The 19850-nt window shown below is 45.5% G+C and overlaps 1 long non-coding RNA gene across 1 annotated transcript; it reads right to left on the bottom strand.

The window, feature by feature from the left end:
• Positions 1-7451: 7451 nt before the first annotated feature.
• On the bottom strand, positions 7452-18680 carry LOC138772853 (uncharacterized). The gene is made up of 3 exons (XR_011359836.1): positions 18624-18680; positions 11661-11768; positions 7452-7659 (listed from the first exon to the last, which is right to left on the bottom strand). It is a non-coding gene; the product is annotated as an uncharacterized lncRNA (long non-coding RNA).
• Positions 18681-19850: the final 1170 nt, after the last annotated feature.

The raw sequence follows: 19850 nt of genomic DNA, 5'->3' as shown, positions 1-19850 counted from the left end.
CACCGCATGATACCCGCCCCTACACTACATGACACCCGCCCCCTACACCGCATGACACCTGCTCCTACACCGCATGACAGCCGCCCCTACACCGCATTACACCCACCCCTACACCGCATGACACCCACCCCTACACCACATGACACCTGCCCCTACACTACATGGCCCCCGCCCATACACTACTATCAGCCCCCCAGTTAGTTACACACATTAGCAGCTTTGATCCAGGGTCCTCGGACCGATCGCCGCTATTTGGGGTCAAGAAGGAATTTTCCCCCTGTGACACAAATTGACCCCGGTGTCCAGAGGTTTTCGCCTTCTTCTGGATCAACAGCTTAGGGATCCCATAACAACTGCATAACAAATTCATAAATAAAATTCTAAATTATACCCATATATTGTGTGTCGTCTCGTTTTTTTCTAATGGAACAAAAATTATTTCATTTGCACAAGGTTCCTATAGACATAAGGGAATTATTAAAGGGACAGTACAGGATTAGAAAAAATGTCTGCTTTCTCCCAAAAAGACACCGCACCGGTCTGTAGATTGTGTATTGCACTTCGGCCTCATTCACTTTAATACCGCTCACAACCCATAGACAGGGGTGGTGTTATTTCTGAAAGAAAGCCGCCATGTCTTCTAACCCTGTACAGCCCCTTTAACAATTCACATTTGTGTCTATAGGCCCTATTCCACAGGCCGACTGACAAGAGCAAACGAACGCTATTAGCGCTCGTTTGGTCCTCGTTCTCCGCTCGCTGCTTCCGCTATTCCACGCGGCTGCAGTGAGCAGGTGAGTCTGGGGGAGGCCGCGGGGAGCTGGGGGGGGGCTGCCCGGGGGATTGCTGATCGTCCAAGCAGCCCATAGGATACAGCAGCGTCTGCTGCCGATGCTCCTATTCCAATGAGCGACGGCAGCAGATTGTTGCTGTATCAGTCGTTTGTTTTTCATCATGTTGAAAAACAAATGACTGCAACAACCAGCCGACATGAACGATGTCGGATGATGGTTGCTGTCAATTCCAAGGGACGATTATCGGCCGTAACGGCCGAATACGGCCAATAATCGTTCCGTGGAATAGGGCCTTATGGGATCCAATGGAGTTTCTAATATTTTTGATGGTAACATCAGTACAATGTGCGGCTCTGTTCTTTCCATCAAAAATACTAAAACCCCAAATATTGGCCATGATTCTTCCTGTAGGGTGTGAGCCACTTATTCTCTGGACCCTACTGAAATAATTATGGATGTATATGGTGGAGCTGGGGGAAGTATCAGGTGAATGAGCGGTTTAAAGGGGTATTCCCATCTCAGCTTGTTGTCCTTTATCCAGAAGATCGGGGATAACAAGCTGATCACTGGGGACCCCAAGAATGGGGACACAATCATCCCTGCAATGAATGGAGCGCTCACCATATCTGCGCTGCCACCGCGGCTTGTGCTCCATCCAGTCTCTATGGGGTCACTGAACACCTCCAAATGCTAAACTCAGAAGCGTCCAGTGTCCCCATAGAGAATGAATGGAGTGTAAAGGCCCTATTACACCAACAGATCTGAAGCCAAACCCAGGAACAGACTATAAACAGAGAACAGGTCATAAAGGAAAGACTGGATTTCTCTTCTTTTCCAATCCACTCCTGGGTTTGGCTTCAAATCTTTGGCAGATAATCTGTTGTCAGATCTGTTGGTGGAATATGGCCTTAAGACACGGTGAGAGCTTCATTCATTGCAATCTTGGAATGGGTGAGGACCCAGCCGTTGGATCTAAATCAGAAGTAGATGTGATAAAAAGCAATTCTGCAATTTATATAATAATTTTTTTCTAAGAAGAGATAATCCACAGCCTGCAGCGTAGCTACCATGGGGGCAGGGTACGCCGTTGCTATGGGGCCCGGGGGGGGCGGGGGCCCGGGCGTTGAAACATGTGGCCTGCATGATTGCATCCCTGCATCCCATCCAAGGTGGGTGCTTTTAGTGCTGAGTGTGGCAGCGGTTCGCCAGCACCAGCCGCCCCCCCCCACGAGACACCATGCCGTGCGCCAGCATGTCTTGCCAGTCGCGCGGGTAGCCGTCCCGCGCGCGTCACCTCACAGCATTTCTTCAATACAGCAAGTCCCCCTACGGACAAGAGGTGCTTCCACACGCTCCTCCTCCCAGCCAGGGACATTGAGGCTGAGGAGTGCATCTTCAGGCAAGCTGTGTCCCCCTGCGGCTCCTCACATGTGTCCCTCTGCGGCTCTCGCTCCTGTCCTGTCTCCCCCTGCAGCCCCCATCCTGTCTCCCCCTGCGGCCCCCGCTCCTGTCCTGTCTCCCCCTGCGGCTCTCGCTCCTGTCCTGTGTCCCCCTGCAGCCCCCGTCCTGTGTCCCCTTGCAGCCCCCGTCCTGTGTCCCCCTGCGGCCCCCCAGCTCCCGTCCTGTGTCCCCCTGCAGCCCCCGCTCCCGTCCTGTGTCCCCCTGCGGCCCCCGTCCTGTGTCCCCCTGCGGCCCCCGTCCTGTCTCCCCCTGCGGCCCCCGTCCTGTCTCCCCCTGCGGCCCCCGTCCTGTCTCCCCCTGTGTCCCTCCTGCGGCCCCCGTCCTGTCTCCCCCTGCGGCCCCCGTCCTGTGTCCCCCTGCGGCCCCCGTCCTGTCTCCCCCTGCGGCCCCCGTCCTGTCTCCCCCTGCGGCCCCCGTCCTGTCTCCCCCTGTGTCCCTCCTGCGGCCCCCGTCCTGTCTCCCCCTGCGTCCTCCGTCCTGTGTCCCCCTGCTGCCCCTGTCCTGTCTCCCCCTGTGGCACCCGTCCTGTGTCCCCCTGCGGCCCCCGTCCTGTGTCCCCCTGTGGCCCCTGTCCCAGTGCTGTGTCTCCCTGTGGCCCCCCATACAGTGTCCCCTGAAGTGTCCCCAGCAGCCCCCCATATATAGTGTCCCCAGCAGCCCCCCTCCCCATATATAGTGTCCCCAGCAGCCCCCCTCCCCATATAGTGTCCCCAGCAGCCCCCCCCATATAGTGTCCCCAGCAGTAGCCCCCCCATAGTGTCCCCAGCAGTAGTCCCCCCATATAGTGTCCCCAGCAGCCCCCTGATATAGTGTCCCCAGCAGTAGCCCCCCCATAGTGTCCCCAGCAGCCCCCTGATATAGTGTCCACAGCAGCCCCCTGATATAGTGTCCCCAGCAGCCTCCCCATATAGTGTCCCCAGCAGCCCCCTGATATAGTGTCCCCAGCTGTAGCCCCCCCATAGTGTCCGCAGCAGCCCCCCTCCCCATATAGTGTCCCCAGCAGCCCCCCATATAGTGTCCCCAGCTGTAACCCCCCCATAGTGTCCCCAGCAGCCCCCTGATATAGTGTCCCCAGCAGTAGCCCCCCCATAGTGTCCCCAGCAGCCCCCTGATATAGTGTCCCCAGAGGCCCCCCATATAGTGTCCCCAGCAGTAGCCCCCCCATAGTGTCCCCAGCAGCCCCAAAATAGTGTCTCCAACAGCCCCCCCCCCATAGTGTCCCCAGCAGCCCCCTGATATAGTGTCCCCAGCAGCCCCCCCCCCCATAGTGTCCCCAGCAGCCCCCTGATATAGTGTCCCCAGCAGCCCCCTGATATAGTTTCCCCAGCAGCCCCCCCCCTATAGTGTCCCCAGCAGCCCCCTGATATAGTGTCCCCAGCAGCCCCCTGATATAGTGTCCCCAGCAGCCCCCCATAGTGTCCCCAGCAGCCCCCTGATATAGTGTCCCCAGCAGCCCCCCCCCCCATATAGTGTCCCCAGCAGCCCCCTGATATAGTGTCCCCAGCAGCAGCCCTCCACACATAGTGTCCCCAGCAGCAGCCCCCCATATAGTGTCCCCAGCAGCCCCCTATATAGTGTCCCCTACCTCAGTGGTAAAGAACAACCAACACCCTCATCACCATCACTGCCCAGAGAGAAGAGGAAGGCAGGCACACAAGCCACACAGGACCAGAGGACAGAGCAGGAGCCAGGACAGGTGAGATTACCCCCAGAGAACTACAACCCCCACTAAGTCCTTCTAACTGTTCATGATGGGAGTTGTAGTTTTGCAGATGGACATTCAAGTCGCTGAACTACAACCCCCATCATGCCCTATTGACGGTTCATAGTGGGGGTTGAAGTTCTGCAACGGATTAGAGGTTGATATAGTATAGGAGGGGGGAGGCAGTGGCACAGTAGAACTACATCTCCCATCATGCTGTGTGGTAATATGCAAGACTACATCTCCCAGCATGGTGTGTGGTAATATACAGGACTACAACTCCCAGCATGGTGTGTGGTAATATGCAGGACTACATATCCCAGCAGGCTGTGTGTGGTAATATACAGGACTACATCTCTCAGCATGGTGTGTGGTAATATACAGGACTACAACTCCCAGCATGGTGTGTGTGGTAATATACAGGACTACATCTCCCAGCATGGTGTGTGTGGTAATATACAGGACAACATCTCAGAGCATGGTGTGTGGGGTAATATACAGGACTACATCTCCCAGAATGGTGTGTGGGGTAATATACAGGACAACATCTCAGAGCATGGTGTGTGGAGTAATATACAGGACTACATCTCCCAGCATGGTGTGTGGGGTAATATACAGGACTACATCTCCCAGCATGGTGTGTGGTAATATACAGGACTACATCTCCCAGCATAGTGTGTGTGGTAATATACAAGACTACATCTCCCAGCATGGTGTGTGTGGTAATATACAGGACTACATCTCCCAACATGGTGTGTGGTAATATACAGGACTACATCTCCCAGCATGGTGTGTGTGGTAATATACAGGACTACATCTCCCAGCATGGTGTGTGGGGTAATATACAGGACTACATCTCCCAGCATGGTGTGTTTGGTAATATACAGGACTACATCTCCCAGCATGGTGTGTGGGGTAATATACAGGACTACATCTCCCAGCATAGTGTGTGTGGTAATATACAAAACTACATCTCCCAGCATGGTGTGTGTGGTAATATACAGAACAACATCTCAGAGCATGGTGTGTGTGGTAATATACAGGACTACATCTCCCAGCATAGTGTGTGGGGTAATATACAGGACTACATCTCCCAGCATGGTGTGTGGGGTAATATACAGGACTACATCTCCCAGCATGGTGTGTGGTAATATACAGGACTACATCTCCCAGCATGGTGTGGTAATATACAGGACTACATCTCCCATCATAGTGTGTGGTAATATACAGGACTAATCTCCCAGCATGGTGTGTGGGGTAATATACAGGACTACATCTCCCAGCGACTTAGGACTGCATCCAACTTCTTCAGCCACCGGTAATATAATGGCGAAAGATCAGACTCGTTTATCCTAATAGTGAGTATAGGTATTTTGTTCCCTGATATTGGTATGCAGTTTTATTGAAAGAATATTCTCACATGACTAACAGAGGCTGAGTGTGGGAGCGGTGCTGACAAGTATTGTGGTGTAATACTGAGAGGAGCGGACAGAAGAAGAGATCAATAGGGAGAATTTGGTGCCGGAGGGCAGAGTATGAAGTAACAAATGTACAGCGCCATAGAGGCCTGCTGAGTGATTGCAGAACAAGCAGCTGTTGTGATGTACACCAGTGGGCTGGGAGGCATGGAGAGACTGGGAGATGCGGCGCAGCAAAGTCTCACATTGGCCATCGTGCCAGTGGGCTTGACAAAATTCTATGGCCGGCCCTACAACGGCCGATGGAGTGTAAGAGGCTGCACTGAGGCCTAGTGAGGAGTCTAGCTCAGCGGAAGCACAGATAGCGGCTTCCTGTGGGATGGTTGGGTCTTGCGGTCCACATACAGGTCATGGTCTCTGTCACACTGATCATAAAGGACTGTCTGGAAAATGAAAGGACAGGCTGCACGGGAGATTGTGGTACTTGTAGTTCCCTCAGGCTACATCTTGTAAAACGTTTAGGCTGATGACACTTGGGGTGCCCTGGGCGTTCAGGTGCAGTAAGGAAGCCAGACACTGCAATAACTCACAGTCTTTACTAAAACAACCAGTTCTTCCACAAAAAGGAGACCAGAGTAATATCTTGACCAATAAAGAGGAAGGAGCAGGCTAACCCACAGAAGCAGGGTGTACGAGGGGACCTGGTGATTGGTCTCTTTGCGATTGATCTTGTGCTTGACATTAGTTAATTTGACTTTCTCCCTGGAGCAGTTCTAGCTGCTAGGGTGCAAGCCTTGAGAGTCTGTAGCCGAGCAGGCACACAGTCCTAGTATATTATCACACAGAATAAATGTAGCGCAGTACACACCAATCCTTCCGGGGACAATTTTGCCCTGTTCCTGAGGTCGTAGATGTGAGTAGGGATGGTCCGAACCTGCCGAGGTTCGGGTTGGTATGAACCCTAACGCTCAGCATCAGATTCCCGCTGTCTGCCCGCTCTGTGGAGAGGGTGGATACAGCAGGAGGAATGCCTGGAAAACTGGGATACAGCCTATGGCTATGGCTGTATCCCAGTTTTCCAGGCGGTCCTCCCGCTGGATCCGCCCGCTCCACGGAGCGGGCAGACAGCGGGAATCATTACCGAGGGTTCTGGTTCGTACGAACCCGAACCGAACTTGGTTCGGACCATCCCTAGATGTGAGCTATAGCTGAATGCTGGACATGCTGACAAGCTAAATTGACTTCTTAACCAGTTTTTACATGTCTTTGTTTTGTAAACTATTTCAGATTAACTGGTGCCAGAAATGTATACAAATTTGTAATTCATTTCTATAAAAAAAAAAAACAACTCAAGTTTTCCAGTACTTATCAGCCGATGTATGCCCTGCAGGATATAGTGTATTCATCTAGTATGGGACAATGCTCTCTGCTGCCACCTCTGTCCATCTGTACAGGCTGCAATCTCACATGGCAGTTTTTTGTTCCAAAACCAGACGTGGATCCAAAAGGAAGGAAAAGTACAAGTTCTCCCTTTATATTTTCCATTCCATTTGAATCCACTTCTAATATTGGCACAAAAACTGCTGTGAAAAAAAGTAGTAAAAATATAAACAAAGGGGGAGATTTATCAAACATGGTGTAAAGTGAAACTGGCTCAGTTGCCCCTAGCAACCAATCAGATTCCACTTTTCATTCCACACAGACTCTTTGGAAAATGAAAGGAGGAATCTGATTGGTTGCTAGGGGCAACTGAGCCAGTTTCACTTTACACCATGTTTGATAAATCTCCCCCCAAATCCCCATGCAGCCTAAACTGAGCTATCCTATTGCAGGCTGAGATACTGGTACAGTGATAGCCTGGATCACAGAGCATTCACCGCTAAGGCATTAAAGAACAGAGTGTGTGGCACTTTAAGTACCAGGATACAACTCATGATGGGTGGTATAGTAGAGGGAGACACTACATAAGCCCTGAGCTCAGGAGTCCTATAGCTTTATGTCACAAAGCCTCTTAATATGAAATTCCTTTACTAAAATATAAATCTGTCTCCCTGCCAATTTATTTGTTAGGGCTCATTGTTCATTATTATCAGGAAGAAATGAACATTTAACTGTTGTCAGAAAGTTATACAGATTAGTAAATTACTTCTATTTAAAAATATCCAGTATTCTAGTACTTATCAGCTTCTGTATGTGCTACAGGAAGTGCTGTATTCTTTCCAGTTCGACACAGTGCTCTCTGCTGCCACCTTTGTCCATTTCAGGAACTGTTCATAGCAAATGCCTATAGAAAATTATTGGAAGAATAGGGAGGGTTCCCGGTGTGAATTTAATCGTAACAATTCAACCTCACAATTCTAGTAGACCTGTTTACTATCTTAGGGGCACAATTGTATACTAATGTACACATTGACAAGAATATATGGTAGACCCTGGCTGGACAAACCAGATAGAACGCTATCTTGAGGCAGCAGACCTATTGGTAGGCTGCCCATAGGTTATCTCTGTTCCTGTGAGTGAGTAAATATACTCACAACCCCAGGTTTTTGCCCTTCAAGGGTTGCAGGGTTGGTACCCAGCAGAAACTTCTGATTTGTGTAATTCCACAGACACTCTACATTTCCCAATTGGGTGGGATAAGCAGACAGTTGTAGCTCTGTCAGCCACCCTGATAGCTAGGCCTGGACTGAAGCCTTGGTAGCAAGCCATTTGTTCAAACCTATCTCTCAGCACTCCACAGGCTTAATTCCACACCACACTGAACTAGACTCTTCAATACACTGAACTAGACTCTTCAATACACTGAACTAGACTCCTCACTACTCTGAACCAGACTCCTCACTACTCTGAACTAGACTCCTCACTACTCTGAACTAGACTCCTCACTTCTCTGAACTAGACTCCTCACTACTCTGAACTAGACTCCTTACTACTCTAAACTAGACTCCTCACTACTCTGAAGTAGACTCCTCACTACTCTGAACTAGACTCTTCACTACACCGAACTAGACTCCTCACTACACTGAACTAAACTCCTAACTACTCGGAACTATACTCCTCACTACTCTGAACTAGACTCCTCACTACTCTGAATTAGACTCCTCACTACTCTGAACTAGACTCCTCAGTACACTGAACTAAACTCCTCACTAATCGGAACTAGTCTCCTTACTACTCGGAACTAGACTCCTCACTACTCTGAATTAGACCTCTCACTACTCTGAACTAGACTCCTTACTACTCGGAACTAGACTCCTCACTACTCGGAACTAGACTCCTCACTACTCGGAACTAGACTCCTCACTACTCGGAACTAGACTCCTCACTACTCTGAACTAGACTCCTCACTACTCGGAACTAGACTCCTCACTACTCGGAACTAGACTCCTCACTACTCGGAACTAGACTCCTCACTACTTTGATTTAGACTTCTCCACTCTACTGTAGAGGGTAGTAGTTGACTGACCAGGAACCTCCCACCTACTAGGGCAGTGATAGCAAACCTCGGCCCTCCAGCTGTTGCAAAACTACAATTTCCATCATACCTGGACAGCCGAATCCATATCTTTGGTTGTTCAGGTATAAAGGGAGTTGTAGTTGTGCAACAGCTGGAGTACCAAAGTCGCCTTTACTTTTCTAGGGCCTTCCATCCCATGAATGTGTCTATTGAATCACATGCTCTGACACAGAACAGGGTTCCAACATAATGCACTAACATTGATGAGTTATCTTAGAGAGGTAATGTGTCTGACAACCAAGTATTGCTATAAATTTACGCAGTGGGACATTGCACGTATGTGGAATTAACAAGAAAACCAAAGATGAAATACTTGTATTATAATAGTAATTTCTTCTATCCACTCCCTTTAAATTATTTATTAGTACATGAGGCTACACTATATGCTCAATATATAGGGGAGGTGATGTGTCTGACAACCATGTAGTAATAAATTTACGCAGTGGGACATTACATGTTTATAAAATTAGCCTGTTTCATACAAGAAAACCAAAAATGAAATACTTGCATTATAATAGTAATTTATTCTATCCACTTCCATTAAAGGGGAACTGTCGGCAGGTTAGAATCTATCCTGCTGATTGCTCTTTATTGTACAAGAGAAGCCAGGAATAAAGGCATGTTTCTTACCTTCATCCTCGGCGCCGTTCCGGTGCAATCGGTCGTTTGCTCAACGGTCCAGTAAGACTATTAAGAGCACTGGGGCACCATTAGGAGCATTGCTCCGCTTCCATAGCGCCGATTCGCCCCCAGCCAGCCCACCCCTGGGGTGGCTAGTGCTCCTAGCAATCTTATCAGAATGTGGAGTAAACGACTAAGTTCACTGGAACAGCGCTGAGGATGAAGATAAGAGACATACCTTCATCCTTGGCATCTCCTGCACAAAAGGGACATATCAGCAGGTTAGATTCGTCTAACCTGCTAATACTTCCCCTTTAAATTATTATTAGTACATGAGGCCACACTATATGTTCAATATACAGGGGCTTTCCAGGTGGCAATGGGTATTCTATGCACCGGAATACATGCGGTTCAATCTTGTTTTCTTCTTATTATAGAAATTGCCCTGGTAAAAATACTTGACTGTTGGACCATAAATCACTATGGATATATGGTAAAATGTGTATGGTTTCAAAAAGAGCGTTTCTCTGTAATGATAGGTCTGAGGACAGGCTGAGCTTTTATACTTAATATCTGTATAATTAGGTGTATGGTTCTTATAGTACACCTAGTAATTCCGAGGTAAAAAGCAGCTTGTCCATCATGTTGAAACAGTGAGAAATAAAAATCAATTCAGAATTCTGAGACATTGTATAGTGAAGATGACAGATATCACATAGAGAGGTTTAACTCAACACTAAAAGCAGTAATCTTGTGCGTCAGAGTTGACTGGAATCTTTACCTTTTATCATTATTTTGTGCTGATTAATTTATTTTTTTTTATTGTATTTTTACAGTAGTAGGAGCATTTTCTCCCGCATTAACATGGCTTTAAAGGAAAGGACAGATGAGAGAAAGGAAGTGAAACTGGCCTAGTTGTCCCTAGAAAGATTAATTTTCCAAAGAGTCTGTGAGGAATGAAAAGCGGAATCTGATTGGTTTCTAGGAGTCATTTTCACTTTACACCATGTTTGATAAATCTCCCCCTATGTTTCTTCTAAACCGATTAAAGAAGAACTCAGAAACCAAAAACAAAATATAATTCATATAACATAATAAAGAATGTATACTTACCAGTCCCCAAACCCCCACAGCGCTGAATCAACAGGCTCCTTGACCCCTGCCGGATATAATTTTCTCCCCACTTCCTGGTATGTCACAACCTGGGGGAAAGTACCCACTCAGCCAATCAGTGACTGCAGAGGTGTCCCACCCTAGTTACTGACTGGATGAGCTGGACATCCATCAGTCAGGTTGTGACACTGCAGGAGTGAGAGCACTAGGAGGCCGGCTGGAGTCCAGGAGTGGGGACGAGGTGGGGACAAGGACAGGTAAGGATAGATTCTTAATTATGTTTCCCCCTAAACTTTGAACTTTTCTCAACAATCCTGGTTTGACTGATGCCTTGTATGCCTCAGCACTCAATGTCCAGTAGCGGGGACCACTGTCTTCTCACAAGAGTCCTTGACTCTGTACACATTTAAACCAGCCATTGAATAGAAATCAAATTCAACTGCTGATTTGAGTCAATTGTCCCAAAATGAATTTTGGGATGTTCCCTCATTTGTATTTTGAATCAAAATTCTATGAAATTTTTAAACAATTTTTTGGGGCACTTTTGGCCGTTTGCCTTCGTCAACTGCCACATTCTGCTGTTCACACTGATGTGGTTTATGGAACCGAATAAAATTGCATGATGATGAAAGTGGTGAGTGGCGGGATTTTCTTCTGAATCATTAGCCAGGTTGTGATGTAAACACCCTGGAGATGCCGGACCCCGATAGGCGTCCCGCAGCCACTCCCACCTCTCCCTGTCGGCACAGGGAGAGGTAAGTTGTTACTTGTAATCAATACCCCCCCCCCCTTTCAGGCTGCAACCTTTTAGAAAACACCGGACTTCCCCTTTAAGTGCTTAAGTAATTTATTGGTAATAAACCTGTGTCTGTTTGATTGTACCTTAGGGGCCTTAATCCCGTGTGTTGTGCTGCCGTAGGGCAATAAGTAAAGTAAGTTTTACCATTAGTTTCTGAGAATTTTTGTAGAAACCTAAGAAACTTTAAAGAACAACATGATTCATGTTACCAGAACAAACGAGAATTTACAACAACCTGATATCCATGTTCCCGCCTCCTCTTTATGGGGTAACATAACGCTACATGCCTTAAACTTCTCCGAGGCGTATGGAGCAAAGTGGCTCTGTCGTCAGCACTGTCCGCCTGCAGGGGACCGAGAACACAAGGTGAAATAAGTTTGCATTCTAGAATTTCATGGATATTTCAGTATACATTAGAGGAAAGTTCATTCTTTATAATAAATACAGAAAGAGATATAATGTATAATGGATTAAATGATCGGTGACTAAAAAGAAAATCTATTAAAACTAGTGGAATATCAGCGGAAATCATAATATCTCATTTCTCCAAGAACATGTCCGCTCCTCGGGGCAATGTCATTTGAATCACTAGCTAGGGGAAAGTTCTAGTAACAGCAGATATGGCTGTAGGCAGCTACATGAGGGAAGTAAAGGACAAATGTATTTTTTAATATGTTATTACATAAGCAAAGTTAGACAAATTCGCAATATACACTAATTATGGGAAATGCACATATAGTATGATAACATCATTTTTTACATGTAATTTCTAAATGTACTGCGCCCCCTGCTGGACCCTTTAGGTATAGACCGAGTCGTGACATCACTTTTTTTTGGGAGAAATTGAAGCCTGTCTGATCTACTAAATTGAGGGGAATAGCACTATATGTCCATTTCCCATAATTAGTGTACATTAGGAATTTGTCTAACTTTGCTTATGTAATAACATATGACAAAATACATTTTGGCCAGAGTTGTCTTCTAAGCTGGCCAAGTGTTGGTCAACTCCGGCCATTTATTGTGTACAGTGGTCTCCTGACTTTCCCTGAACGGTCAGGGAAATTTATTGTGCACTTTTCATGGGCCTTTCTAAAGCTGGCCATACGCATTACATTAAATTAAATTAAAACCCAACAATTTATGGCAGGATTGGTTGACCATTTAATTTGTGGTTGCAATCTCTGTTGGTTGTTCGTCAGTTGTTTTGTGTCTTGATTTCCAAATGTTTTTATATTCTTGGGCCATGTTCAGACCTTGTAAGTGACCGGCCGTTCTCAAAAAAGATCATCCCGGCCGGTACTGCAGTACCAAAAGGATGATCTTTTGCGCCGCCGAGTTCTGATGCGGGCGCATCAGAACTGTTTTTACATTGTAATTGTGAGTGTTCTAAGCTAGCTAGAGAACCTTCTAGAGATGAAGGACTTAGCTCTTAACCAAGATTCTCTTCAGAGAGGAGTTGTCAATTAGGGGAGTCTAACAAGTTGACTCTAAAGCCCCTATTATACAGGGCGATTAGAAGGAGCAAGTGAGCGCCAACCTGTCAGTTCAGTGCTTGGTTGCTCCTTGTTCCCCGCTTGCTGACAGTGCTATTACATTAAGTGTGGGGGGTTGGGGGGCAGTGACACAGGGAGCTGCGGGGGTGCTCAGAAGCCCATAGAAGATAGCGGCAGTCTGCTACCGCTAATCATATTATACAGAGCGATGGCAGCAAATCACTGCTATCTAGATCGTTGATGTTTCCATATGTTCAAGACAACCATCAGCCGATCGTTGTCTTTTATTACAAGAAGCGGTTTTCGGCTGTAATGGGTGATATCGACCGAATACGGCCGCTAATCAATTTGTGTAAAAGGGACTTAACTTGGTTCTCTACTTTAACTAATGCTGTGATTCCCAACTTCTGAGTCAAGTTTTTGTTTTTTTGTTTTTAGCTTGGAGACCATTTTATTCAAGGACCAGCATGAAGCCCAACAAGGTCCCAGGGTCATGCTATGGAACTCTTGCCCACCTTCTTCGCACAAGCTGTATAACTTGTTCTTCTGCTAATTTTTTCTCTTGAACTTGCTCTCAGGAGGGACTAGGAAGTTTTTTTTTTCCGGAGTTCTTTACAGGAGCTAGAAACAGACTCAACTGATCCTGAGTTAAAAACTTTCCTAAGGAAACACAACACTGAGCTCAACACAACCTCTAATATTAAGAGACACAGCTAGTACTCACATCGAGTGAGAAATTCAGGACTAGCGATGAAACTGATGCAAGAGCGGAGCTTAAAAGTTCCAGATTCCATCACACTTAAGTGTGTGGGTTTCTCCAACTCCAACCAAATCCTGGTATTAAAGGGGTTATGCAGCGCTACAAAAACATGGCCACTTTTTCCCCTACTGTTGTCTCCAGTTCAGGTGCGGTTTGCAATGAAGCTCCATTTACTTCAATGGAACTGAGTTTCAAAACCCCGCCCAAACTGGAGACAACAGTAGGGGGAAAGTGGCCATGTTTTTGTAGTGCTGGATTACCCCCTTTTAAGACTGTGCCTCCACTTGACAAGACTCCATACAGAAAATACTGTGCCATCAACCCACTGGCTTCCTAGTGTACCATCAAGAGCATCCCAAACATCATTGAGCCAGACTTGAGCCACTTGCGTGGTGCGTTCTAGGTAATTATTATCCCCTACGCCTATTGTGCAGCCCCTCCTCGCTATGCCAGCCCAAGAAGCATGGGGAAACCATTATGGAAGCCCCTGGCTAAGATTGGGAAAGGCAAATGGCTAGCCTAACTAGTAGGAATTATCAAAAACTTACAACCAAAAATTTCTTGATCTTCAAGGGGATCAGAATCAATCTAGTGCAAGCCAACAGCACATAAATAAAGTTAATATGTAATGGGAAAAGATTTGCAAAAAAATGTAAAAACAGGCACTTAATCCATAAATCCCTTGATCCTACAACGTAACCGAAAGGAATGTATATAGAGTAACTATCTCTTTTAACTGTGTTCTATAGGGGCTTCAAAGACACCAGAGGCTTTTATGTACAGGAGGCAACAGTAGACACACAACGTGAGCTCAGATTATAGCCATGCATTTTCTTTTCGTGTGTAAACTCCGACCTCGGCATTCATCTCCCTTATATAATCAGTGACAGGTTGACTAAATTGATGGAAATCTCGTGTGGCTCCTCGCGTAGCGCTCAAGATATGTATATTGCTGTAACATGTTAAAGGAAACAAAAGGCCCCATGAGTGTGTACACTAAGGTGGGTCATGGCAGCTTCTCACGAGCTGTTCGGTCCATAAATAACTCGAAAAAAGTCTTCACTTTTTGGCAATGCCGAGATGCAAACAAGACTATCGGAAGAATAGATCTTTCATTAAAGGAAAAAAGTAACTGTACAAGATGAAATTAGTGTGTGAATGCGGCTCCAGGTGTTCCTGCTCTTTCCATGGCAGCCGCTTTATATGTACACACATGTTTTCTAAGGTGACTGGCAGAAGGACAAACACAGGTGAAGCTACACAATGCAGACACGCTCAACTGAGAGGTCTTATCGTGGCATATGATGAATGTGTACAATCCAAGGGCCACCTTGTTCCTCTTGAGGAACCTTCCTAATGGAATGATATACCTGGTATCCATAGACTTGATCTTTCATCGTACAGGAAGTGAGAACAAAGCATTTATTACCCCATTGACCAGTAACCAATGTCTACTGCTGATTGAGATTATCCAGAGCATACCATACCAACACCGCATCGTGTGATATGAATATAGCAGAACATGACCATATAGCAGTTTTATACCCGCACTACAGTGGCGCTATGCAGGCTGTAAACATGCTATAGACCTTATAAGTGATTACAGTTACATCCAGTGATTCACAGGGGGCATCTTCTCTGACTGGAGTCACTTTTCCTCTTCTTCTCCGTCTGGCCCAGACTTCCATGACAATTTCTTCTGGCCTCAAATCATCTGTGGCCTCTACACTATAGTACTTGCCTTAACACTTAACTAATGGTTCTAGTGCCTTCCTTTGAGCCCCACTCACTATTAATGCCCCTTAGTGACTCCCCTCAATAATAAGGCCCCTTTAGTGCATACACTTAGCAATAATGCCCCTTTAGTGTCTTCAATCTGCAATAATATCCTTTAATACCCCTGAGTCAGAAAAAATGCCCTTTGGTGATCCCTTAGTACCTAAACTCAGTAATAATTCCCTTACTTACTAATAATACCACTTCCTTACCTCTTTAAATTTAGAACTCTTTTGTCCCCCTATACTGAACCCCACTCAGTATTAATGTCCCCACAGTGCCCCCCTCCTTAGTACTGATGCTCCTTAGGCCCCAAGTATTGATAGTTTCACATGACTTTGTACTTAAGTCCTTTACTGCCCCACTACTCAGTACTAGTACATCTTAATGCTCCCTACCCAGTACTCACGCCAACTCTTTGCCCCACTTAGTATTGATGCCTCCTTAGTGCCTCCACTTAAAGTCCCTGTTTGGTAAAGATGTCCTTTTAGTAGCCTACACTCAGTGATAATACCCCCCCCCCCCCCCCCCCCAAAAAAAAAATAAAAAATAAAAAAAAAATAAATAAATAAATATATATATATATATATATATATATATATATATATATATATATATAAAATACTCACCTAGCCCCACTCCCATGTTGAACAGGGCGGTCTGAAGCCTAGTAGATGCTGGGACAAGACTTCTGGCAGGGCACAGCGGTGTCACAGACAATGTATTGGTAAACAGATGGAGAAAGAGAAAGATAGAAAGGAATAGACTGGAAACTGTCCATAAGGTCTTGTATGGGGAAGCTTAGTTCATACAGAGTTTAAAGGAAGTTTCCACCTTTTACAGGAGATTTATCTCTTGCATACTAGATTTTCTGTATGTAATGGTGACATTTTCTTGTTCTGGGTTGCAACACTTTCATATACTGGCTGCAAGTCAAAGCTCTGGTTGGAAAGTAGAAAGACCTACTGTATACGAGGAGACAATACATACAGGAACTTGCAAGATACTAATATATTGGAGGTTCATGAGAACGGAAACCCCCTTTAAATCCCAGCAGTTATTTATCTTGTGTTTGTGTGTTTGGTGAGTCAATGCTATATATCTGTCAGGATGAAAGGGAATATGTTCAGCTTTATGAAGGTATTTCACAAACCAAGATAAAGCCAAGGTCTGGAGGTGACACAAAGGTTCAGACAAAGCTACCTAAGTAATCTCACCTTTATTGTCCGAGAGGCTGAGGACAAGGTATTTACATAGAGGTCATGGATGTCGTTTCTTCATCCTAATGGCCGTGTACACAATTCTGATTCTAGCATTAATGATTTCTGACTCCAGTAATAGTTAAGGGTATTATTTTGTACAGACAGAATTTGTTTTGTTAGACCAGCACAGACTTTTGAGCTTATTTAGAATTTAGTGGCTACAAAGAGTGTCTCTCACTCTGGAGGACCCCGTCCTGTCCTGTATTACACAGACAACCTACTGATTTCAGTGGACACCGTGTAATGCTTAATTTCCCCTGGGGTGGCGCTGTGGGAAAATGGAATACTTACTGTGTGTGCGTGTGTGTGGTGGGGGGAAGGGGGTGGCTTGAGAGTGCCCCTTTAAACTGCACATATCAAAAACAAAGTAACTTAGGAACTCAGGATAAGAAAGACTGTCAGTGTTTTGCCGTATAGAAAATATCCAGACATCTATTGTACAATATCATTAAGTTTCTATGGCATAGGTGTATGCAGAGAGACTGTTCTTTTGGTATACAGTTGGATACCTTATTATTATTTTTTGCAGTAAGCTTGATCTACATCAAGGCTATGTTCACACCTATAATGTAGGGTTATAAGTTGGCATATTGGCAAAACAGTATACTGATGCATACTGCGACTTACCCATGCAAGGTAAACTCATATCAATGGACTGAACATCTAGTGGAGAATAGTGTATACAAAAATGTACTCACTACTAGACTAATATAAATATATATATATATATATATATACACACAGGGTTGTCCAAAAGTAGGTGGATCTGTGGCTCAGTTACCCCTAGCAACCAATCAGATTCCACCTTTCATTTTCCAAAGAGTCTGCGAGGAATGAAAGGTGGAATCTGATTGGTTGCTAGGGGCAACTGAGCCAGTTTCACTTTACACCATGATAAATCTTGCCCTTCAAAACTCTACTGTCCACCTACTTTTGGACCACTATATATATATATATATATATATATATATATATATATATATATATATATTTTAATATACCATATTAGTCTACGGCCAGTCCATTAAAATTAATGGGCCTGGCAGAAGTATAAATCGGAATATCATCATTATCTGATGAATCTCAATAGCGTTCAACTGTAGCCGTCAATAGCTCTTTACTTATTTCAATAGTGACAGTGATAGGCCTACATGGACGTTGCACTGATAACAAACACTGATTTATACCAATGAAATACTATTGCATTATGTATATCTCTCCTGACATGTCAATGTGGTGGTCCACGACATAATAGTAAACCATGGCGCACACATTCCACCCCAAAAAAGTTAATGATTTCTGATTCCTCTGAGTTAATATCTGTAATTTAATGCAGGGTCACTGGTCCTTGTCAGCAATGACAAACATCAGCCACATGCCAACCAATGCACACCATAAAAACAACAGTGACACTGAATAAATGACACCGCAATCCTGGGTAATCTTTATGCAGATAATACAGCTGTATCTAATATCCACACATAGGAGTCTAAATAGCAATTTCCTAATTAGATTGTTTTTCGACTCAACATTGATAACATTGATTAATAGGAAATGTGCTGTGTGCTTGATGCAAGAAAAAAATAAATTATTAATGAGAAGACCGGGATGCCTTGGATTTTGTGGTCATGCTCCAACATATTGGTTTGCATGCTTAATAGTCACATCCAGTGCCTTAAAACACTCCTAGCCACAATTAATGGCCCGATCACAGTGCAAACTGCAGTCTTTAGCCCATTGTAAGGGTTCTATTAAACGGCCCGACTATAACCTGTAAACGAGCGCTGATCTGCTAGATTGGTGCTCATTTACTGAGCAATTACCCAGACAAACTATCAGGCAGCAAGGGCTGCATGGACATCATTAGCAATTCGCCTTTAGTGTAAAATAATAAAGCATTGACTTACCACTTTCCTCCGTGTCCTCGGGCCTTCCCCGGTCTCTGCAGCTCTGCCTTCTGTTCCGGTCTCTGCACTGACAGGCCGCGGCTGCTCAGCCAATCACTGGTCGCGGCCTGTCTCGGCCAGTGATTGGCTGAGCGGCCGTGGCCTGTCAGTGCAGAGAACGGAACAGAAGGCGGAGCTGCAGGGACCAAGGGAAGGCCTCTGAATGGGGAAGGCCCAAGGATGCCCGGGAACATGGTAAGGTTAGGTAATACTTTATTATTTTATACTACAATCACTAGCTGTCAGTCGCACATCACTATTACATGTAGCTATGCGCGTCTGACGTCCGATGATTTTAGGTTTGGACCTAAAGAAACGATCAGCCGATGATCGTTTCATCAGCTGATAGTTCTCTCTATTACACTGAGCAATAATCGGCTGCGTTGGCCTGATTTGACTGATTATCGTTCCGGGTAGGGCCTTAATACTCCAGATTTGGAAACCCCATAACAGGATTAGAGATGAGCGAACCGGGTTCGGGTTCGAGTCCATCCGAACCCGAACGTTCAGTATTTGATTAGCGGGGGCTGCTGAAGTTGAATAAAGCTCTAAGGTTGTCTGGAAAACATGGATACAGCCAATGACTATATCCATGTTTTCCACATAGCCTTAGGGCTTTATCCAACTTCAGCAGCCCCCGCTAATCAAATGCCGAAAGTTCGGGTTCGGATCGACTGGAGCATGCTCGAGGTTCGCTCATCTCTAAACAGGATCCATCATTCGGCTGTAGTATAGTGACAATCTCGGCACTCACCATAATGCTTCATAATTTTTATTGTAGAAAAAAGTCCATCACAAAATACAACGGCAACAGGACGTTTTGGCGTCAAGCCTTCCTCAACATCCTGTTGCTGTTGTATTTTATGATGGACTTTTTTCTACAATAAAAATTATGTAGCATTTTGGTGAGTGCCGAGATTGAACTTTTATAATATCGTTGGATTTTTTCTTACTGTGAACACCACCCTAGACACAAAAGTGCTGTCTAAAAGACTTTTTTCTACCCATAATATAGTGATAGACATAGAGTTCCTTTATGGGCTAATTCATACACTATGCTCCCAAAGAGCCAGCCATGAGGCCCAGTCACTTCCTGAGGTTGATGTGTCGGAAGCAGAAAAAATGGGCAAGATCTGAAGGACTTTGATAAGGGTCACATTGTGATGGCTAGATGACCAGGTCAGAGTA

The sequence above is a fragment of the Dendropsophus ebraccatus genome, chromosome 1, assembly GCF_027789765.1.
Source record: "Dendropsophus ebraccatus isolate aDenEbr1 chromosome 1, aDenEbr1.pat, whole genome shotgun sequence".
Lineage (NCBI taxonomy): Eukaryota > Metazoa > Chordata > Amphibia > Anura > Hylidae > Dendropsophus > Dendropsophus ebraccatus.
This window is presented reverse-complemented; position numbering and strand designations above follow the sequence as displayed.